The 24,300-nt window shown below is 48.4% G+C and overlaps 1 protein-coding gene across 5 annotated transcripts in view; it reads left to right on the plus strand.

Moving 5' to 3' along the window:
* Positions 1–24,300, plus strand: part of PTPRE (protein tyrosine phosphatase, receptor type E) — a 180,599-nt gene that overhangs the window by 90,716 nt on the left and 65,583 nt on the right. Inside the window, exon 1 of one of the 5 annotated variants that reach the window (XM_025397041.1) lies at positions 2,476–4,373. The exons of the other annotated variants lie outside the window; for them this stretch is intronic. The gene's annotated coding sequence lies outside the window, so the exon portion shown is untranslated. Of the gene's footprint in view, positions 1–2,475; positions 4,374–24,300 lie in introns of those variants that run through there. 5 annotated transcript variants of the gene reach the window in all.

The following is a 24,300-nucleotide window of genomic DNA, read 5'->3' on the forward strand; positions in this document are numbered from 1 at the left end:
GCCGTCTAGCCCACATGCTTCTGTCTTAGATGCCAGCCTTGGTCTTAAAGAGCCTAGTTTCTAAGGGAAAATTCATGTCATGGACATCTTGTTGCCAGGAATCAGTGTGATTCACTTTTCATTTCAGGATGATGTTGAGTCTCCTGTGTTATTCCCAGTGTGGACGTGGAGCAGTGACTGATATCTAATTATTTGGAAGGGAGAGAGCTTCTCTAAGAAGGACATACAATGTCGGAAGCTTCCGTTGCTTGGCAACACGTAACTTTACCTATGTTTCACCAAAGGCAGTTTAAAGGGCTAAAGACGCCCATTCATGCAACAGTAGGTTACAAGGAAGATCTCAAAACCTGCCCTGTCAAAATCACTCTTTCCACCATAGAAATAAACACCGAAGAGAGGGTTTGGGACATGGGTGTTTGCATGTTGCACACTAGTAAGGAGGGTGGGAAAGAAGGCAGTGGTGCCCCCATTTTTCTGGAATCATACTATTTACATGCCCTGTTAAAGTTGATTCAAATCACTCATTCCTTACAATAAAACCTCCAACCTGAGAGTCCCTTCAGAATGTATGCCCCTGCAGCTTCCCCAGTTTTTATGACTGTGGTATCTCACTGAAACCCGTGCCAGTCCCTTACCATCCAGCTAGTATGCTTCCCGGCATTCAGCTTCAGCCCCCAGCCTTGTTTCATGTCAGCAGCTGAGCTCATGAAAACTCTTCTTTCCAATGAAGGAGGAGGCTGAGAGGTGCACCAATGGCTAGATCCAGGCACACGCAGGCTCCAAGTTCACAGAAACAAGGCCGTCATGTCCCGGCTGTTGGGAGTTCCTGTGAATGCTACAACCCTCATTTCTTTTTGAAGTGGGTGTTGTAAGAAGCATGTCTGTTCATTGTGGCAGCCTGAGTTTTGGAGGCCCCCACAACATTCTTTCCTACGTGGAAAGAGTTTTCTCTTTAATTCAGAAACAACAAACCTTCTCAGCCTCAAACCAGGCCAAGCTTATAGTGTCACGGCAAAAAAAGAAAAAAAAAGAAAAAGAAATAAAGACAGAAACAGAAGAAATTAAAACAGGCAAAGCAAAAAACAAATAGAAAAAAAAGAACACAGTGCAACAGTCAAAATCAGGTTAACTTAACGAATTTGGGCCGAACTTAGATTTAACATTTCCTTGAAGTCTGGCTTCCATAAATCACCTGTCTGTTCCAAACAGCCGCCTCTGAAGTACAATCCAGCTTATTTCTCCCCTTTTGATCAATGCTTTTCCCAGGAATCAAACCCAGCTCTTAAGAGCATTTGTAATGAAAGCTGAAGACAGCTGACCACTGGCCCTGAACACCCAGGTACACTCTGAGTTTGCCCACAAGGAAAAGTTATGGAGTCCATATGCTCCATGTTCAAGGTAATCTCCCAAGTTCCTCTGCTGCTGCTGGCTGTGAGGCATTAATATCCCCCTACAGCCTGGACTCAGGGGCTGCAGCCTCAGAGGACCAGCATTGTGGAGTTCAAGTTCAGTTCAGCACTTGAATAGTACATCCTTCAGGAAACCAGGGCACTGAAGACTGAAAATCAGAATCAACAACATTCATGTATATTTTAAAGCCAGAGTTCACAGATTAGAGACCATAGGAATTAATATAAGTACATGTACATGTATTTGTGGCTATGTGTACTAGTTACAAATAAGAGACAAGAAAGGAGATATACAAATGGGGGAACCAAGCATATTCAAAACTGAATATGGCAAAAGTTCAAATGAATGTGACCTAACAACAAAAAATATATAGTTTCTCGTTTCTAGACATATAACTTCTGCTTTTTCAAAACCATTTCTCAAGTTATTGATAATAATACAAATTCTGTCCTTAAATTGCTTAATGAAGGAGAGTAAATTAATGTATTTTAAGGTGATCTTTCTGTTTTTTTGTTTATTTGTTTGTTTGTTTGTTTTTGAGATGGAGTCTCACTCTGTCACCCAGGCTGGAGTGCAGTGGCCGGATCTCAGCTCACTGCAAGCTCTGCCTCCCAGGTTCAGGCCATTCTCCTGCCTCGCCTCCCAAGTAGCTGGGACTACAGGCGCCCGCCACCTCGCCCGGCTAGTGTTTTTGTATTTTTTAGTAGAGACGGGGTTTCACTGTGTTAGCCAGGCTGGTCTTGATCTCCTAACCTCGTGATCCGCCCATCTTGGCCTCCCAAAGTGCTGGGATTACAGGCTTGAGCCACTGCGCCCGGCCCCGATCTTTCTGTTTTTAAGTCCCGCTGCTTCCGTCACATTTACACTGGCACACACGGACACTTCCATCTGTCCGCATTCGTCATCACTGTGAGATGAAGCTGAGAGTTCGATTCACTAAGTTTTATATAGCCAGTACCATGTGAAACACATGATTTGATTTAAGTGTGTGGTGAGACTGCAATGGGAAGCAGCCGAACACACAGCAGCAATACTGCAACATCACCATGACAACCAGTGGAAATAATGGCCCCCTTTGGGAATAAAAGAGATCTCAAATCCTGTTGCAGAGTCAGTAGCACTGGCTGTCTGCAGTAGAGATGGTTTTCGATGATTGTTTCAGAAATTCCTTATCAACAGAAAATGAACGAGAAGGGGAGTTTTCAGAAGATAAATGGATTTGCAGGCAACTAATGTGATCATCAAAATCACCAAGGAAAGCAAAGCAGCGATTGGGGAATCTGAGGCTGAAGTAGCAAGGGCATTCCCCCTAGGCTGCTATTCCAGTCGCTGTGAAAGCCTGGTCACCGTCTTTGCCACGCAGAACGCATCTCTGGGAACGCTGTCGATCTGTGCCTCCATCTTTTAAAGCTTTCCATTTCTGTCTGGATTTTGTCTTTATGGGAGGCAAGAATAATAGTGAATTGAATGAAATGGAATATATAAATGTCTAGCACAGTCCTTGGCACATAGAAAGTGCTCTATAAGCAGTAATTCACATCAAATTCTGGGGACAAATGAAAGTGAGTGCCTGGCACTGCACATAGGAAGTGTAATCGTCTTTTAAAGGAAAAGACGTGGCAGCAGACCATCCTCCCGACATGATGTGCTGCGTTGGTGCGTTTACGTGTCTGTTCCTTCTGAAAGACTCAAAATTGTGTTGGAGCTACTGGTGCGCGTTTGTAAGACCTGCACGAGTGACCACGCCACTGGGAAGGGCACTTCTTTATGAAGTCGCCATATTCCCAGGGAGACTGGTCAACCCATAGAACGTGAAATGAAGCTATGTGAAAAACAATTCCCCTTTGTCACAGAGAAGGAGAACTTGGTGAGACTGGGCAGCTGCAGGAGCCTCAGTTTTTCAGATAACAGAACAGAGTAAAACCTGAGGGTACATTTCCCTTTTTGTTTTAGGAAGTGCTGTAGAAGGGGGCAAAGAGATCTCTGATATGAGAAGGTATTTCTTCAAAGCAGCATCGTGCCTGAAGTAGCATTGTTCTTTACGCTGAGAGAAGGGGAAATGGGAATTTGCTGTTCAACGGGTTTAAAGTTTCAGTTACCAGAGATGAACAAGTCCGAGAGCTCTGCTGTGCCACATCATGCCTCTAGTCACCGAGACTGCGTTGTACACTTTTTTGTTAAAAGGCTAAATCTCATGTCAAATGTTGTTACAACAATTTAAAAAAAAAAAACAAAAAACAAAAAACCCTAGACCGTATTTGCGGAGAGGCACTAACCATACATGTGCTCAAGAGCTCTTTTGTGTTTTCTTCACTCCATGCTGTAGTTCAATTTAGTTTTGCTTTGCAAGGATCCTCGGAAAGTGTGTCATCAGCAATGACTTTTATTTCAAAACTACATGTGAACCACGGGGGGAAATCATGATCGATGCTGCTCATTGTCCTTTCTTCCTCCCTGTGGGCTGTGAATCCAACTCATCCTGGGAGCAGGGTGCTCTCGCTGCCTGTTCCTCTCTGAGCTCAGTGCACAGAAGCATTCTGCTTACCCAGCTGGGACTGCCGATTGCACCATGGAGCACGCGGGTTGCCCGGCTCTCAGCAGCCACGCTGGATTGTATGCCACCTTTCTTACTGACTGATTATGAACTTAAAAAAAAATCACTCTGCTGCAGTGAATTATACATTTATTTTTAAGCATTTATTTCAACTCGAGATGAGCGGTCTCTCCTGTAAATTTCTCCCTGCTGGATCTTTGCTCTGGTTTCTGATGACATAGTGTGAGTGCCGGCAGCCGCGAGCTTCAGAAGGAAAATTACAAAGGGAATACCCAGTAAATAATGTATTGCCTTTCGAATCAGTAGCCTGCTTGGGAATGTTCAGATTATCAGCCCAGGAGACTCCAGTGCTGTGGACATGGGTCTGACCGAGTTGGTCACCTAGGGGCTACTGAGAACGCGGGGCTCTGTAAGTATCCATGGATGCACAGCGCAGACGCGGAAAGGGATTCCCAGAATGTTCCTTCTGTTGCTGGTTTAGATTGTGAGGAAAAAAATGCATTTTCTGTGAGTCTTTAATTTAATATTAAATGTTGCTACTGGTTGACAATTTAGGAATGTCACAGCAGTTCTATTCCTCGTCAACTCTGTGCTTCAGCCTCTCTCCTGGTTTCTAAAATGTAACATCCATTAGTTGGTGGGGAAACAGTTTGGTTCCAATGATTTTCTGCCTGTTTTATGTCTTCTACTTCATTCAATTGATACTTAACGTATAAGTAATCTCTCTTTCACCTAACATAAAAGAGCTAAATTTTCTTTAAGCAAACAGAACACCCTTAGAATTTTGGACCCGCACCCTTCAACTAACATGAAAATGTTAGAGACATTTTGGGAAATATTTTATATGGAAGCTGACTAACCAAGGATTTGAAATGTCACAACACAAAATTGGAGGGGAGAGTTTCTCTAGCTGCATTTCTTTTCTCCCTCTCTTTTTTTAGAAGCATACTGCTTTTAGTTTAAGACCATATCCTGTTGAATGAATAGCCTACGTTCTCAGAAACTGTATATTTGATAAATGCTCAAATTGTTTTTAAATTGCTAATGCTCCCATGTGGGTAAGCTCAGATATATTATGGCTCACCTATGAATTGGTTTTGATACTTATGATGAGAACAGACTTCCTGCTGAGAATAAATATTAGATTTCATTCGATGTGGTGCTTCGTTTAAATCAGTTTATCCCCGAACCTGTTTTTGTTTTTTTTTTTTTTTCCTGCAAAGTGAAGGAGGCCCTACAAGCTCTTGCACTGCACTCAGAGGAAAAGTCGTCCCTGGCACCGTAAGAATTCCACCAAGCCTCACTCACTTGGGCAACTGCCCAGAAATGCTCAGCGGTGTTCAGACACCTCATGTCTCAGTAGGTGACCGTGCCCACTGACAGGAAGCTACCACTCCAGGACCATGCCCTCTCTGTTCACAGTCATGGAGAGTAGGGGGGTCTTTATGCATCTGAACTCTGCAGGTACCATCATGAGTGGCTACAGTTCACTTTCAACATTTGCTGTATTTTGTTCACACTAAGAGAGAATATTTGACTTTCATATTAGAGAAGCTAGGCTAAAACAACTAATCATGGTTTACCTATACTGTGAAAGGGCTTCCATCAATTTATCTAATCAACTTATGTTCCTTCCCAGTTACTCTGTGTGCAGAGAGATGGGATTGTGTGTGTGCCTGTGTGTGTGTGCGCGCGTGTGTGTGCGTGCGCACGCGTGTGCGTGTGTGTGCGTGTGTGTGTGCGCCTGTGTGCGTGTGTGTGTGCGTGTGTGTGTGTGCGCGTGTGTGTGTGCGTGTGTGTGCGCGTGTGTGTGCGCGTGCGTGTGTGTGTGCACCTGTGTGTGTGTGGGTGGGTGTGCGTGTGCACGTGTGTGTGCGTGTGTGTGTGCGCGTGCGTGTGTGTGTGCGTGCGTGCGTGTGTGTGTGTGCGCGCGTGTGTGTGTGCGTGTGCGTGTCTGTACTATGTATGGGACATCACATGGAAACCGGGGAAGGAACGCATTTATAGAAGTGGAAAGTTCTCAGGAAGTCTTCAGCCTTGGATCTGCTTCCACACTGAGCACTTGGTGTCAGTGTGCTGGAGAAAGGCTGATAGTAAGTGAAGTGTGGGCACGACTAGAGTGCCGGAACTTTCCTTGCATAGTATTTTATCCCAGTCACGCACTGGGGGATTCTGGACATTTTGTCAGACCCCTATTTTGATGGAGATTGAAATCCTTCCACTCCTGGAATTGCTTCTTCGGGCCTGTTCAGTGCTGCTGTGTGGTTCAGTGGCCCACCCTCATCCCCAAGAGTGCCTCCTACTTCAAAACCCCAGGCAGACCCCCATCCCAGTGCATAGGCAGGGGCTGCCAGTGCTCAGGTCCCCTGTCCCCGGAGGAAACTCCTCATAGAGGCAAATTAAGGACTATGCCCTCCCTTTTCTGACGTAGGGGTCTCCCACAGGATGATAACATGTTCTGGGAGATAAAATGGGAAAGTTCTTAGTATTAGGAACGCAGGGTGCTGTGAAAACCAGCCACACATTAGGTGGGCAAACGTAAGACAGCACGCTGTAATCTGGAGTAAGGGGCACTGGAAACACCACTGGGGCCCTACAGGTTGACAAGGCTATGGGCGCACCTGGTTTCTCCTTTCTCCCATCCCTCATCAGTAAACACCATGACCCTCCTGACCCCTGGCAGCAGCAGGGGAGGTGGCAGTGTTCCCTCTCACCTGATCTTTGCAGGTTGGAGGGCTGTCTTGCTGGCTTTGCTTGTACTTGGTAGAGCACAGCCACTGCCTCGGGAGCAAAGATCTAGGCTGAGCCAAGGCAGGACTGTGAGTCCCAGTCATGGGGACCCCCGGGGCAGCCACGGTCTCATCCATTGCCCCCTGACAGCCAGAGCCTACATGTCTGTGGAGGGAAGAGGAAAGCTGTCAGCATGAGTATGTGCGTGTTCAGCTGACTGTGGACTGATCCTGCCTGTTTATTTCTGCTGTGATTTCAGGGTGCTGAGGGCATCGAGGGGGAACAAGGCCATCAGGAGGAAGTGGGCAAGGACAAAATTATTTCCAGGGAGTTTGTAGAAAGGTGGTCACTTGCAGGGGAGCTGCCTAGGGAGGGGGCAGGTAAGACACTGCTGTTCAGGAGGAAGTCAGTAGCGGGGAGCACCCTCTATCTAATTCCAGGGGCCCTACCAATCAGAACAGGTGCCAAGGAAGGAAGATGCAACAGTGCGTAGGTTGGCAGGAAAAGTCAGTGATATCAGAAGGATGGATACAGGGAGGGCCAGGGCCTGCTCCTGGCTGCTGGAGCCCTGCGTGACACATGGCGCACGCTCAGGCAGCCATGTCTGAATGGCTGAAAATGATCCGATGAATGATGCAATACCAATTGGCTTTGCAGTGTTTGGGAGTCAGTCATATGTCTTTTTTTTTTTTTTTTTTTTGAGACAGAGTCTTGCTGTGTCACCCAGGCTGGAGCACAGTGGTGACAGTGCTCCAGTCATGACAGTGATCACAGCTCATGACCTCCTGGGCTTAAGCATTCTTCCCACCTCAGCCTCTCAAGTAGCTGGGACCACAGGCATGCACCACCATACCGGACTAATGATTTTTATTTTTTGTAAAGATGGGGTCTTACTTTTTCACCCAGGCTAGTCTTGAACTCCTGGCTCAAGTAATCCTCCTGCCTTGGCTTCCCAAGGTGCTGGGATTACAGGCATGAGCCACTGTGCCCGGCCTGGGAGTCATATGTCTTATGGATGCTGGGTTTTTTGCCTCTGCAGATGTGCATGCACAGATAGACCATGTACAGTCTTGAAGAGCAGAGTGGACTGTGGCTCAGACACCAGGTTCAAATCCTGGCTTGTCACTTCCTTCCTGACTTCAGGAGGTAACTTGACTGCTGTAAGGTGGTACCTTCCTTGTTGGTGATGAGAGCCATAGCTAAGATGATTCTTGTAAACCACTCAGCACATGCCTGCACGTAAGTGAGCCCTGTAGAGTGTAGCTGCTGCTGTTGCGGCTGTTTCCTTCTCTGTGTTCTCCTAATCACACTGGGTAGTTGTCATTTTTGGGAAAAGAGATGTTATAAAATGTTTTCCAATACATTAAAAATATTAACACTGTTGATTCTTTTAGAATCATGCTGTGTAACTCTTACTTTAAAACTATAGTCTGTTACATTCATCCCGGTAATAGTGTTTAACAAAAAGGAAAAAAAAAAAAAGAAAGTAGCATAATAATATCTGTGAGCATTTTTTAAGTGTGAAATAATCCTGAATAGCTAGAAAATTCAGAGGACATTTTGCGCTATGCGTCTGTGGCAGTTCATGTGCGGACATCAGGCTCTGGAGTTCTGCCAGCATTTTAAAATTAGAACTAAAGAAATGCGCCCCAACTTAATTAGTATAAATGTTGCCGTGCAACTTCTAATGATGAGTGTAATTTGCAATACATGCTCACCATGTAATTTAGCACAATGGGAACCCACAGACTGTAGGACTAGTGTTTACTCAAGAGAAATGATTAATACAGAAAGGAACAAAGTTTAGCAATTGGAAGCCTTTGCAGGGGCCCCATGGATGCCTATTGGGATCCTCCCATTTATATCACCCCATTGGCAACACCCCACCGATTCCCACCCCAGAGCATCTGCCAGGACCACAGAGAGAAAGCTGTGTCATCTACTTAGTTGTATGACAGTTTACACATGAGTGGGTACCTCAGTTTCCTTCTCTGTAAAATGAGGGTGATAATGGTCCTAACATCTTATTGTTGGGGGGATTAAATGGGTCAATGATGTAAAGCACTTGGGAAAGGGCAGAGTGTGCTGCGCGCAACAAATGTCATGTGTTAATAACGATGATACTACGCTGATGACCATCTTTGCAAGTGTGATCCTCCATGGGGATCTTGGATGCCAGGCTGAGGAGGGTGCCCTTCATCCCAAAGCACAGTACATGTTGGTCCTGGGGTGATTTGTCTTTACTGAGGTAAAGTTCACATAACATAAAATTCGCCATTACGAAGTGTACAGTCTGGAGCATTTTGCACATTCACAGGGTTGGGCAGGCATCACCTCTACTTAGGTACAACACATTTTCATCATCCAAAATGAAACCTGAACCCGCTAAGCAATCAGTCTCCACTTCCCCCTTCTCCCATGCTGGCAGCCACCAATCAGTTGTCCATCTAGATTGATTTACGTATTCTGGATATTTTCCATCACCATCCAGTATGAGACCTTTTGTGTCTGGCTTCTTTCATATACCAACATGTTTTCAAGTTCACCTGTTCTGTAGCATGTATCGATATTTCATTCCTTTTTAGGCTGAATCTTATCTCATTGAGTTACTATGTTTTGTTTACTCATTCATCAGTGGATGAGCTTAGGTTGGTTTCTGCCTTTTGACTGTGATGAATTATGTGCTATTACGGTAGTCATGGATGAGTTTTTCTTTGAACACATTTTCAGTTCTTTTGGATATATACCTAGGAGTGGAATTTAAACATCATTCTATGGTTAAATTTTGAGGAACCACTAAATCTTTCCATAGTGGCTGCACCATTTTAATTCTTACCAGCAATGTCTGGGGGTTCTAATTCTTCTACATCCGTGCCAACACTGGTTTTCCTTTTATTTTTTTCTAAATTATAGCCATCCTAAGAGGTGTGAAGTGGTGTGTGATTATGGTTTGGGTTTGCATTTCTTTAATGAATAGTGATGGCGGGCATCTTTTCATGAACTTTCTGGCTGTTTGAATGACTTCTTTGGAGAAGCGTCTATTCAATCCTTGGCCTGTTTTTTGGGTTATTTGTCTTTTTGTTGTTGAGTTGAAAGAGTACTTTATGTATTCTGGCTACTACGTCCTTACCAGATAAATCATTTGAAAGTATGTTTTCCATTCTGTAGGTCATCTTTTCACTTTACTGTAAGTGTCTTCTGATGCACAAAAGTCCTGAGATGATTCTAGACAGAGACTGAGCATAACAGTGAAAAACATTGCATTATAAAGTGAGAGACTCCTTCCTCTCTTCGTTCTCTTCCACCCTTTCTTATACCCAGAGAGAAAGGCTCAGCTTGGTGCTGGTGTGGCCTTGACACCTGTCTAATCCTTGCTTATCTACCTTTTTAACAAAGAACAGGCTCTAACCTAAGAGCCTTACACAGGGCCAGCCAGGAAATTCATAGCCTGTCTTCCCCATCTTCACTGGTGATACTCAGCCTCCTATTTATACTAATGACAAAGAGTTTTAACATAATGTATTTGATGTTTAAAAAAATGGGTGAGTGATATGATAAGGCTTGTGAAGGTGCTAAGAGAATAGCAGACTGTGGGAACTGCTGCTGGACGCCTCTGGGTGTCCCTGAGTAGGTGACAGATGGGGGGTGCCCAAGGACCCTCCATCTGGTGATCGGATGTGGGGCAGATGGAGGACGCTGGGCAGGCCGGCCATGAGCCAGCAGCTGGGAAGCCATTACTGACTCCTCAGTGTGCCCCAGGAGTCTTCCTGGACACTGTTCCCCATTCTTTCTCCCTTAATCCTCTCAACAGCCCAGCAAGGTGAGGAAGGCCTTGAGCTTCAGGGCTGAAGAGAAAGAAGGGAAAGGTGTGAAGGTTGGCTGAGAGAAATGCGGCAGGACTTGGTGAGGAATGGATGTGGAGGAAGGAGGGTCTAGAAGGATCTGGAAGGATCAATGGCCAGTGAAGGGAAAGATGGACAGACACGGAACTAGAAGCAGCATTTGAGAAGCCTCTTCACGTTTTTCATAGCTTGGCCTGTTTGAGTTTCCTGCGACTGCTGTAGAAAATTACCAGAAATTGGCCAGGCGGGGTGGCTCACGCCTGTAATCCCAGCACTTTGGGAGGCTGAGGTGGGTGGATCACGAGGTCAGGAGATGAAGACCATCCTGGCTAACATGGTGAAACCCTGTTTCTACTAAAAATACAAAAACAAAATTAGCCGGGTGTAGTGGTGGGTGCCTGTAGTCCCAGCTACTCAGGAGGCTGAGGCAGGAGAATGGTATGATCCCAGGAGGGGGAGCTTGCAGTGAGCCGAGATAGCACCACTGCACTCCAGCCTGGGTGGCAGAGTGAGACTGTTGGAAGGGGAGGGGAGGGGAGGGGAGGGGGAAAGAAAGGCAGGAAAGGAAAGAAGGGAGGGAAGGAAGGGAGGGAAGGAAGGCAGGAAGGGAGGGAGGGAGGGAGGGAGGGAGGAAAGGAAGGAAAGGAAGGAAAGGAAAGAAGGGAGGGAGGGAAGGAAAGGAAGGAAAGGAAGGAAGGAAGGAAGGGAGGGAGGAGGGAGGAAGAAAGAAAAGGAAAGGAAAGGAGGGAGGGAGGGAGAGAGGGAGGGAAGGAAGGAAGGAAGGAAGGAGGAGGGGAAGGGGGAAGGGAAGAAGGAAGGAAGGAAGGAAGGAAGGAAGGAAGGAAGGAAGGAAGGAAGGAAGGAAGGAAGGAAGGAAGGAAATTACCAGAAATGTAATGACTGAAAGCAATAGAGATGCGTGGTCCCACAGTTCTGGAGGCTGCAAGTCTAAAGCCAAGGCCTCAGCAGGGCAGTGCTCACTTTGAAGGCTCTGGGAGAGATCCCTCCTTCCCTCCTCCAGGGTCCATCGGCTCCCGCAGTCATTGGCATTCCCCGGCTTGTGGCTGCCTCCCTCCAGCTTCCACCTCCATCTTCACGTGACCTTCCTCTCAGTATACTTGGTGTGCCACCTCCTCTTCTTATAAAGACACCAGTCATTGGATTTAGGGTCCACTCTAATCCATCATGACCTCATCTTAACTAACTACATCTGCAGTGACCCTATTTCTAAATAAGGTCACATTCTGAGGGTCTAGATGGTTATGAATTTGGGGGACACTGTCAACCCCCAGTACTGTATTGTTTGCAGGTAGCTGATGACCCATTCCCACGGAAGGTCTTGAGGCATGACTGACACCATTGAGTGTCCCAAACCAACCTGGTGCATCCACTTTCACTCAGAAGTTCTGACCTCAATTGGCGTTGGCACCGTCAGGGTCCCTGGAGATTTCACAGAAGAGCCCGGAAGCAGATTTTCACAGACAAGTTTCAACCTGAGCACAGGAATCGTATACCCAATCAACTTCTAGGTGCCTCTTAGGTACTTAACGTTGACTTGAAAATCATTGCTTAATTTAGGTCTACTTCCTGTCTGAACTAAATGGAGTCCAGGAGGTTTATAGTCTTTCATGCTTTTGCTAAATTGTGTTTTACTTTGTTTCCAACTAAAAATGAGAGCTCAAACTATAGTTACACCATGTTGATACAGGGTTCCGTCTTTATTGCAAACTTCGCCACACAGAGCTGGAAGACGTCTGAGTGTAGGGATCATGTTCTTTGTCTTTGTTTGCCTGACTCTGCCAGACCTGGGGTACAGCAGCAAGGAGACCCATAAACATTTGGGGGGATAAACGAATAGAGAAAGCATAGTCCGGGTGAATGGAGGGGCCTTTCCTGCACCCCAGAGATGGTGTCAAGTCCCACAAAAGACTCTTTTCTACCAGAAGAAAAGTATTTCTGTCATGGCTCTGCCATAAAGTTTTCTCTCTCCTCCTTCCAACCTCCTCATTGTCATTGAATTTCAAATAAAAGGATACTGTTTGCTCAAAAGCAACACCAGAGTTTGATACAGCTCAAGTACAACTCCACAGCTCCTAGTCAGGTCAACTCTTACTTGACCTGAACATTTCTAAGCACAATTGAATAAACTCAAATTCTCACTGCCTATTTCCTCTTTTCCTACTACCTGATTTTCTAGAAGATTGTGACATTTATTTACTTTGAGGTTTCTCTTTTTTTTTTTTTTTAAAGTAACCAAGTAAGGGGTTCTCTCTCAAAAGAGATATAATTCTGTGACTCTCCATTCATAAATATTTGAGGGGATGTGGCTGAGTGTTTATAGAGACCTGGGTTGGGGAAAAATACTGCTCAACTCCAACCTTTTTTCATAAACCTTTTGGCTAGTTCATTCACTCCTTGAACAAATATTTATGAAGCACCTATTTTAATGACGCAAGGCTTTTTCCAGGTAGGCCAGAATTAAAATGAAGTTCTGAGTGGAGACGTTTAGAATCCACAGACCACACAGTGTTAACCTCTGTTAGTGCCAAAATAATCCATGGATATTATTTGGGTAGGGGGAGGAGTTAAAATAAATATTTCCAATGGATTTTTGGAATTTACAAAATGTGTGTCCATTTGTCCTGAAAGGGGATGTTTGTCTGTTTCAATAGAGCTTCCCATGCTTGTCCCGATAAAATCTTACAATGTTTCAGAATAATTCCCAGGTCCTGTGAGCTATGACCCTGGAGATGTGGGTTTCTGAAGTCTGGTTGCTTTCAGACTGCTGGGATTTGAATTCAGGCTCTGCCGTTTTACCAGCTGAGCAGCCTTAGGCAGATTCCTTAGCCTCTCTGATCCTCAGTGTGCACAGCTGGAAGGCAGGCACCATGAGAGTCTTGGACTGTGTCAGCGAGCTGCTGTGGGATCAGATGTGTTCTGCAGAGAAAGCGCCATGAAGACTTGATGCCCCGATCTGCATCTACATCTTGACTTTTGTTCATCTGCACAGCTTGCTCGGCTTCTGTACATGATTGTCTCTGAAATAAGCGGCCACCTTCTGCCTCGCACACCTCGTTCCTACATTGATAATCCCTCCTACATCCCAATACTGACTTAGGGATGGAACCCCGAGCTTCTCATCACCCCTGCTGCTTACAGGGGTTGGATTGGGGCTGGTAGTCAGCTTCCTCTAGGAAGAAGGCATCTCTCACCACTGGGGAGGCTCAGGAGGCTCCACAGCACGTGTGCCTGCCTGCAGAGTCCCCTGCGCTGTGAAAACTTCCCAAGGGAGACAGTGCATCCACCATCTCTCTGCAGCCCTGCTAACTCGTCCGCCCTCGCCTCCCTGCCTTCCTTTCACCCTCCCTGCCTCTCTCCCTCCCTCCCTCCCTCCCTCCCTCCACGTGCCTTTGCATTCTCAGGGGATTCATGCTGCACCTCTGGCTTCCTCCTGGAGCTTCTGGAAGGTAAAATAAAGTCCCTGGGATGCCGAGCTCTCTCTGGACCTGAAAAAGCCTCCCATCAAGAGAGAGAAATCCTAGAGATTCTTAGCAAAAGTTTCAGTAGCCAGGGATAGTGGGACGGCCAGTCCTGGGTTTCTAAACCCAGTTGATCAATATCCCCTTTATTCTAGTAGGTCAGGGGACTCTGGAGTTGGGGGCGGTATTTCCTGGGAGACAGCCAGCCCAGGCTATTGGAGCATCCCGCCTTTGCTCTCAGTATGGGAAGGAGCCCGACACACCTGGGCTAGTCACATCTTCCCAGAACCTACTGTGCTAACTCCGGCCAGGACTCAAGGATGTAAGAAGTAGGAGACGCAGGAGCAGGGGCACAGAGCTGCTGGCCCTTTCTCAGAAGCGCATCAGCTGAATAAATGCACCAAAGCCTCCAGGCATCCAGCCTGCGTCCTCATCCTGCCAGGGCCCCTGCTCCTCCTGTCACTGATGAATGCGGCCAGTCAGTCAATCAACAAACCTGCATGAGTTCACTGCCCAGTGCTAAGTCCCAGAAGTGACAGAGAGAGAGAGAGAGAGAGAGAAACAGAGAGAGACAGAGAGGAGTCTCTGGTCTGGCTGGCGCTGGGTTACTTTGACCCCTGCAGATCTTACCAGGAGTGCACCTTGTCGGTCAGGGGCTGCCTGGAACTTCAGTGCTGGAGGCCCGGCCGGCTACAGTGTCACCTCCACCGTGGTGCTGGCCGTCACTGCAGGCCATAGAAGCACTTTTTCTCCTGGCAGCCGGGAGCTGCAGCATCCGGGGGGGTCTCACTGTTCAGCGGCCTGCACATTCTGAAGGTTTATATCTTCAGGACTGAAAATTGGGGTCCCCTTTAGATTTCTATCTCCTGCTTGGTAACGTCAGTATATAATAAGAAAAATAAAATGGATTTTGTTGCCCTCTCATTTGGTTGCCTTTGAGCCGACACATTTTAAAGTGTTTGTTTACATTCCAGAAAAGGGTAAAACGTCAATGGCAGGTGAGCTTGATGTTCTGTTACTTCCTGAGAAATCAGGGATGTTTCCTTGCATTCGTGAACCACTTGGGGAGAGCTGAAGGGTGCGGCAGCTTCTGTAAGACTTGGTCTCTGCCTCAGGGCATGGAGCTGACATTTGCAAAGGCCCCCTGTGTGCCAGCCAGTGCCAAGGGCATGCTTCTTCCCTGTGGAGCTTCCCCCGAGGTACAACACGGTCACTATTGTGCTCATTTTACTCTGAGCCTGAAAGAGCTGGCCCAGGGCTACACAGCTGGTGGACTGGAGCTTAGGTCGTCCTGAACTTGTGGCCCAGGCTCTTTCCAGCATCTGTGCTGCTAGGAGAACAGCTGTGCCTTGAAAGATGCTGAAAAGAATTCAGCCATTTAGGTTTTAGAACTTGGGCTTTCCCAACTCCTTCATTGTTTAAATATTACCAATGAAATGGAGAAAATCTATTTAGCACATTGTTGTAGTCATGTTTCATATTAAGACAACAAAATTTCTCTCTGGTTTCTGCATGGTGGCCTCACCTCCCTCCATGGCCAGGGGTCAGGGGGACATATGAGTCACCATCCAAGTCCTGACCCTCATGAGAGAAAGCAGGCAAGACTGATAATTACACTGAGCAATGACCAGGAGCTGAGATGGTCCAGAGCCAATAGGGGCATGTGGTCGCCCTGTTTATAGCACATCTCACGGTGATGAGGGCCATTCATTCATTCACTCACTCACTTATTCATCCCTCAAGTCCTTCCGGGCAGCCCCTGGGGGCCAGGCCCTTTGCTGGCCATAAACCAGGCCGACTCGTCCCCAGCCCTTCCAGCCTGGATCCCTGGGGGGCGGGGCGGGGGTGGTTTTAGCCCCTCTGTTCTCATACCGGAGATGACTTCCCATTTTACAGGTTGCCAAATGTACATGAGTGCCCACACACAGAAAATGGCAGAGCCCAGGGACTCTGAAGCCCAGTGGTCGAGGTATGCCCAGCCTTTGCTAAAGACAGCAGAAAATGGCTTGGCTTGGGGAACTGAAATTTTTCCTTGCCTGAGAAATACAAGAGCTCCTCCCTTTGCCGGGGCACAGATCCCATCACCACCATGTCAGGGAAGAGACCATGTGGTCCCTAGCCCAGTCCTCTCTGCCTCTTTTTCTCTCTCCTACTTTCTTCTCCTCTCAGCTTTAGATCCCCAGCCACAAACGTCAAACCCTGGCTTGTTAAACAGCTGGTAACCCATCCATTAAGCGGAAGGCAGGCAGAAGGTTCGTATCCCAGGAGCCACCCGTCTTCCTGAATTGCCACCCCTGTCCTAAGCATGACACTTCATTTGTACATACTTTGAATTATAGTATTCAGGATAATTAATTTTAATATGTATGGAAGAATCGATTCCGTGGGAAGAAAGCCAATTTCCTGAACATGGCATGCAGTTTGATGGGTAATTCTCTCTCTCATTCCAGGCAAGGAAATTCCATTTGGGTGTTAAATTTCTTGGCTAGGGTAGAGATAACAGACCCACAGATTGTAAAATTCCAGGCTGGGAGATGGTGTGAGGATGACTGCTGGGAATTCACATGAATCTTACAATGCTAGTTCCTAATTAATCACGGTAACACAGGGAGTGAATGGAGAGGAAAACTATTTAAGAACAAATGTTTGGGCATTGGTGAAGTGGTTATTTAAGGGAGTGCAGGTACCAGAAACCACGTTTCTGGAGTGATCCTGCAAGGATGCTGGTTGGGTGACTGGGGGACCCCGGAGGAGGCGCGAGTTAGGAAGGTTCTGGGCATGGCTTGGGCGCACCAGGTGGGTGCGCGGTGGACGTTCCTGTGGCTTACCCGACGGTGCCACCTGCTGGTCACCTCTGGCATAGCACCCGGGGCTTCAAGCTTGGCGCATGCGCAGAAGCGCCCCGGAGCCCGCCCGGATCCCTAATACTTCCAAATTCAGATGCTAAGTTGAGCTCATAAAATGCAAAGTTATAATACCATTTCACCAGAAATTCCTTTTAGGACACTCCTGTTACTCTATGCTTCCTCTCTCTGTCCTATTGGGCTGCGCGCATCCTAGGAGCTCCCCCCTCCAGCTCAGGAGGGTACCATGGCTGGCGAACAGCCGAGCTCAGCAACTGTGGGTGCCTCACACGTGCCAGTTCACAGGCGGTGGCCTAGACACCTGGAATGTGGCTGTCACTGTCCCCCTCCCACCAGCTCAGAGCAGAACCTGGGCCAGAGAGTCCACCTGTGTCCTCACCCATCCTAAGGGCGGAAACTGTCCCAAGATCAGAGAAGGGGAAAATCCTCTAAGAGACAAGTGACTTGCCCAGGGTGACAAGATAGAGAGCCCAGGTGTGAACCCAGGTCCACCTGTCTCCTGGCTCAGAGTGACAAGATTGAGAGCCCAGGTGTGAACCCAGGTCCACCTGTCTCCCATGTTGGGGCCCTTTTCAGAGTGCTGGCCGCCTCCTGGAGCCTCCCAATGCAACTCACCCTTGCAACTCAAGGGTGATTTTAGGGCAATAAAATGCTCCAGGATAGCTCTGACCTTGTGGTCACTCAAGAGTCCAGCAACTTCCTGGCCAATAAACCAAACTTCTCCTTGCCCTATGCCTGTGAGGTCTGGCCGATCCTCCCCATGAGGCTGAGCTGGTAAATATCCAGTGTTACCTGCTACCCTTGCTTTGCTGAGAAGCCCCAGATGAAGCTCCTCCCCATAGCAGCGAGGCACTCCCCAGCCTTGAGAGAGGCCCATGCCATCAGTTTTGTCCTGACAGCTGTGCTGTTGACCGCCTGGGTTTCTGCTCAGCTCAGGAGTCATTAAGGTGCACCTGCTACTTGCTAGGCATGGATGAGGCATCATTTCCTGTCCTCAGGAACTTCACAAGAGCAGAGATGGGGGCTAGCTCCGGTGGCATATTCAGCACCTAGAACACCTATGTCAAATACAAGGATTCCAGCAAATTTTCAAAAGGTTGGCACCAGCCACTCGCCATAACCCTACCTTGAACCCACTGAAGTCTTTTTCAGGGGAGTGTGGTCTCCCAGTTAGACTAGAAATCCCTTGAAGGCAGCAAGGTTGTCGAATCTTGTTAATTAAACAAGACCTCCTTCCCTGCTCTGTGTCCAGAAGACACTCAGTAAATACTTGTTAAACAAATAAACACATTTCTATTACTGGCTCTTGGTCACTAAAATCAGCATTTCTTTAAAAATTCATGAGCACCATAATGCTTCCCAGTGTGAGCGCAAGCCACGTTATGAAATTGGCATGAATTTTCTATTAAAGAGAAGAGTATCTATTTAATAATACTCCCAAAGGGTAGCTTTTTGGGTTACTGCTGTGCTGCGTTATAATTTTCTATAATTACATGGTGTTGACTGTAGTTTACCAACAGAGTGTCAGTAAAGAAAAACGTAACCCTGGAACCGTATTACTTCAAGTGTGCAGCCTTACCAAATGGAAACTCATCGGTTAGCTGGGTCGAGGGTGGCTAAGAGAGTGTTCTCCAAAGTCATGAATAGAGGAAACACAAATTTGCCCTGCAGCTCTCAATGTGTGTGGTCAAAACAAATAGCCAGGGGGATCTGTTAGGAAACCCTTTGGGATAATCTAGAAATGGAGGGAGAATCCTATCTTTGAGCGCCCCCGGGGGCGGCTAGTAGAAAGGAGTTTGACGGACAGCAGCTTTAAGGGGCAGCACCTGTTGAGAAAAGCAATCCTGTAAATGGTCGCATGGTAGACAGAGAATGGATGTGCTGTGATCTTCCCCCCAGATTTATATGTTGAAATCTGATCACCAATGTGCTGGGTTGAGGAGGCAGGGCCTTGGGAGGTGACTAGGTCACGAAGGTGGAGCCCTCTTGAATGGGATTAGTGCCCTTACAAAATAGGCTCCAGGGGACCTATTTGCTGAGGACACAGCAAAAAGGTCTCTGAACAGGCAGAGGGCCCTCCCCAGACACCACATTCACTGGCACCTTCATCCTGGACTTCTCAGCCTCCAGAACTATGAGAAGTTTCTGTTGTTTTTAGGCCACCCAGTCTAAGATATTTTGTTACAGCCATTGGGCTAAGACAGTGTGTAGAGGGAGTTTTCCGAAGGCAGGGCTGTGTTTGTTGTGTTCACCTTTGAATGCAAGTAGGGGTCAGTAAGTAGTGGAATGCATGCATGTGTGCGTGCAGGAGGCTACCATGGACTTAGACAAGACCCGATGTGTCCCTGCCTCTGCCATTCTCTTGATGTGTGCCTCAGGCCAAATTGCCTGTCCTCTCTGGGTCGTGGTCATCTCTGCTCTAGAAGAGGATTTTGATCCTCCTTACCAGAGTGGCTGAGTGTCAGACAAGGGAATGTGAAATCACTCAGCACATAATGTCCGGGGGCCGCAATCGGCTCTGCCTGGGACATCCCTTGGCATTGGATCTGGCAGCATTCAGGCTGGAGGTTGGTGGGAAGCTACTCTCGCCCCCAGACTGGCTGGCAAAGTAGGAGATGCACCACCCTCGCAAGTCTGATGAGGGCCAGGCCTTTGGCAAGGACCCCGGCCCCACAGGTCCCCTCCAGGCACCGGCAGAGGGTGTGTCCCCTCACAGCTGGGGTGTCCGGGGAGGTCGTGAAGCAGCTTCTCTGAGTTATAAAATATGGAGCTTTCACTCCTTAGTTGCGATTTGGGGTCAAATGTTCTCCCAAACAACCAGAGGAACAGTCATAAAGAATGCATGCACACTGTTTGGCCCAATTAACATTCTTCAGAAGATGGGGCAATTCTTTGAAGTCTGTTCCTTCAAACTGCGTGTGTGGAGGGGGACGTCGACACACCCCTGTTGGGCTGGGCCAAGCTTCTGCCCTAATTAGATATTTACACAAGAGACCCAAGCGGGGACGGTGGATTTATTTTTAATAAAAGAAGATTAAAATCTGTGTATCTGCAGCATATTAAGGAAGACTGAACCAAATTAAAAACCCTCCCACAACTTTGAAGAGTGGGGGCCTGGAAAAGGAAGCATTTCACTTGGAATTTACTAAAACCTGTTGCTTTGAGTCAGGAAGAAAAAAATCAGCAATCCCCCTTCCCCCGTCTCAACCCCAACTTCACCTTGGCTTGTTGGTGCTCCCAGTGAGGGCGCTGGGGGTGGTCAGCCGAGCCCTCTGCATTTGACGAGCCACTGTAAACCCAGACTCTGTGACTGGGTGCCCATTTGTGGAACTGCAGCCCCAAGTTGGGAGGAAGGAGACAGTGGAAGTGACATGGCTGGGAATGGGATGGGGTGGGGGCCACTCTGACACTCTGCAAACTCAGGGACCAGCCCAGAGGGTCACACGAGAGTGCAGGCCACACCCGGTCTTCCCGAGAGAAGACAGATCTCCAGACTTTCATGCAGACTCCCCTGATTTTAAATATTTCAAACTAATCTAAAACCTTTGTAAACATATATACTTCCTCTTCCAACCCAGAAATTCCACTTACGGTCATTGACCCCAAATACTTGAAGAAATGTGTCCACAAAAAGACCTGTACCCAAGCACTCATAGCAAAGACCTGAACCCAAGCACTCATAGCGGCTTTGTTTGTAAGAGCAAAGTAACTGAAACAACTCAAATGTGTATCAAGAGGAGAATGCGGCCGGGCTTGGTGGCTCATGCCTGTAATCCCAGCACTTCGGGAGGCCAAGGCAGGAGAATCGCTTAAGCTCAGGAGTTCAAGGCTAGCCTGGATAACATAGGAAGACCTCATCTTTAAAAATAATAATAATAATTAAAACTTGGCCAGGCATGGTGGCACATGCCTGTAGTCCCAGCTACTCACTTGGGCCCAGGAATTCGAGGTTACAGTGAGATGTGATCTTGTAACTGCACTCCAACCTGGGGGACAGAGCAAGACCCTGTCTCTAAAAATAACGAATAAAAAGGGGAGAGTTGGAGAGCAGATGGCAGCACAATCACATGACTGTATGCTGTTTTACAGCCAAAAGGAATGGGCTGCGGTGCCCATGACAAAGTGGATGGGCCTCGAAGCCTGTGGCACTAGAGAAGCATTCGGACATGAGCTGCACGGTTCCACTTAGAGGAAGTTCAAGGACAGGCAAAGGAATCTTCTCTGAAGGTGGAGATCAGAATGGTGTGGGCTTCCTAGGGTTGTGGGTGGCGACTTTTTGGTAGACTGAAAAGGGACAAGAAGGAAGTGTCTAGGATAGCGACAGATGTCCCTCCTGGGGACTAGGGCGTGGACCATATGGGGGTCTGCAGCAGACATTTGCCCAAACTCATCACACCGTAGGCTTAAGGTCCATGCACTTGACTCTATGTAATTACAGCTTTTAAAAAAATTTAAAGCTTTCAAAACACAGAACAGGTCAAACCCAGTAATGTAGGTCACATTTAGTCAGCGGGCCCCCACTTGCAGCTTCCGTTACAGTAAATGTTTACCCTTATGTTAACTAGGGACCCCTGGCCGCCAGGTGGAGACACATCCCTCACCACCAACCATCTATGTGGTGAGAACCTAAAACTACTCTAAAAACGTGTCTGTGTTGGCCACAATGCCTGGCCAATTTTTTTAATTTATATTTTTAGAGATGGGGTCTTGCTATGTTGTCCAGGCTGGTGAGGAGACAGCTGAGGGTTCAGGGAGCAGCATGGGCCAGGCTGATGGTGGTGAGCAGAGGGCAGTCCAGTGGCCTGGGAACAGCACCCAGGTGACCGAGGGGTACCGGTCTCTGGAGAGGTTGGCACAGCTCAGAGGGGAATGGATCAAAAGAGTTCGGCAGGGCAAGTGGGGTGGGCATTAAGAACATTAAGAAGAGCTGGGAGCTACAGCAATGGGAGGTAAGAGACCTGGCACGCTTGCTGGAGGGGCCGTTGGGCACATTGTGGGGGCTGCTGCCCATGCTGGCCTCAAGAAGCAGTCTGGGTTCAACTCCAAGGGCAGTAGGATGGGGTGAGATTTTTTTTTCTTTCTCATCGACATTTTTTTAGAGGAGTTTCAGGGTCACAGCTAAATGGAGTGGAAGGTACAGAATTTCCACATGCCCACCCCACACAGGCACAGCCTCCCCCACTGTCAACATCCTGAACTGGGATGGGACATTTGGTAATTGGATGACTCACTCTGGGACAGTGCAGTCACCCAGAGTCCATACCCTACACCACGCTCAGCCTCAGTGGCCACATTCTGTGGGTTTGGACAGATTTACGGTGACTGGGACCCACCAATGTAGTATCCAAGGAGCTTCACTGCCCTAAAAATTATCTGTGCACCGAGGCTTTTAGAGGCACAGAAGCTTTAGCTCTGAAAGCTGCAGGGGGTAGTTAGAGGGGTCAGGCTGGAGGCTGTGGCACAGGAGGTGGGTGGGCCTCCTCCCCCAGCCTGGCTCAGACACCCACTGGGCGTCCTTCCACAAGACGACCTTCTTGGGGCTCCACTTGGGTGTCCTGCGTGCTTCACCCCGCAGGCAGGGACAGGTGAGGGATAAATTACCCAGCAGGAGCCCGCAGGGTTGTGACACCTGAGGGTCTGGCACAAACTCGCTGGGCTTCTCATGCCCACAACAGATTCAGTGCCTGCCCTGCAGAGCCCAGAAGGCCCGGGCTGAGAGTGGAAATTCCTAGAGCAACTGAGAGGGGAGCCCGTTCTGGAGGTGGTAGGAGCTTTAGGGCTGGGGACGTGGGTGGTAGGAGCTTTGGAGTGGGGGGCATGAGAGTGACTTCTGAGACCCGGCGTCCTCTGAAACCTCACATCTAAATTGCACGGCACATTCCTTCTTGACTCCGGCTGGGCCAGAGGCTCCCTCCCGGCTGCCGGATGCTGCTCCTGGCAGTGCTGGTCACAGCCATCGGACCCCCAGGGACTGGATGGACCACATCTGCGCAGCGGTTCCAACTGCATCTCACACACGTTACTGTCATCTCGCAGATCTGTGTCATCCTGACTCTTAAATTTCCTGTCTTGTGGTCCAATCAAAATAGGTCTCACGGACCCAGCCAAAATCTATATGCGTGAGGCTTTGACGATGCAGATGTTTCCTGCTATTCCTAGAGCAGGAGGCGGCGTTGGCCAAGGCCTCATCAACAGCTGTTCCCAGAGGAGTGGGGCTGAGAGAGACTTGGAGGGAGGAGAGGCCACCTCCCCACAGCCTGCGTCTCCTCTGCGACCAGGGACCGTCACTCTCCTCTGCTGAAGCCTGAAGCTGCTCTCAGCCAGTTCTTCCAGATCAGCACCCTCAGGAGACCTCAAGAGTTGAAAACCAAGACAACCAGAAAATGGGGTACTCCCGCCAGCCTAGCGGGGAGTACTGAGCCCTGGGCTCTCCCACCTTCCAAGCCACTCCAGTGCCCATCTCTCACATTCTCTGTGTCTCTGTCTGTCTGTCTCTCACACACACACACTCACACGGCACACACACACACACTCACACAGCACACACACAGACAGACACACAGATACCCAGTGTTTCAGCGCATTTCTACAGAAATGACTCATGTGCACACTGCACCAGGGAAACACCACATTGAAATCGAGGACTCTAATAGGTCATAAGCTGAGGGTGCATTTTTTCACCCCAGGCTTTGGGGTCTCCCCTGGTCCCTGGGCCCCCTCTCCCATCCCAGCCCCAGACAGGATCGTGCAGCGGTTCCATCAGGACTTGGGAAACTGAGAGACCCAACTTCCAATCCCAGCCCTGCCCCTTGCTTGCTGCATGACTTGGGCCCATTGCTTGGCCTTTCTGAGCCTCAGTTTCCCCAGCTGGGGGAGTGAAGATGGCAGTTCCTGCCTCATAAGGTTGTGAGGATGAGACAAGAAAACGCAGGTGGATCGTGTAGCCTGACACCCAGTGCTCAGATCTCCACGCAGTGCTGTTTTTGCGGGGTCACTGCCTTCCTCTCACCCTAGTGTGGCCTCAGCCTCCAAGAGGCCTAGAACTCTGGGAAAGGAGCAGTCAGGACAGGACACGGCTCCGGGCTTTTCTTGTTTCTCTAAAATACTCAGAGTCCAGAGTCTGCCTTGAGTAACCAGAGCTGGCACAAAGGGAGTGGGAACCCTGAACACGGGTTTGCCATTCCGGGGCTCCCAGGTGGTGTGTCCTGTGTCAGCCCGTCCATTCATTCATCCATTCATTCATTCATTCATTCATTCATTCATTCATCTAAGCACGTGTTCATCAGCTGCCCCCTGCGCATCCACCATGTGCATTAGGGTTCTCCCCAGGCCTCTTTTGTGTGGGGAGCCCAGCCTGAAGCCAGACTGAGTGGGATGGGAGGGGTTGCCAGACAGGGTCCTCCAAGAGGTGTTGGCCACAC

Source organism: Theropithecus gelada, chromosome 9, assembly GCF_003255815.1.
Source record: "Theropithecus gelada isolate Dixy chromosome 9, Tgel_1.0, whole genome shotgun sequence".
Taxonomy (NCBI): Eukaryota; Metazoa; Chordata; class Mammalia; order Primates; family Cercopithecidae; genus Theropithecus; species Theropithecus gelada.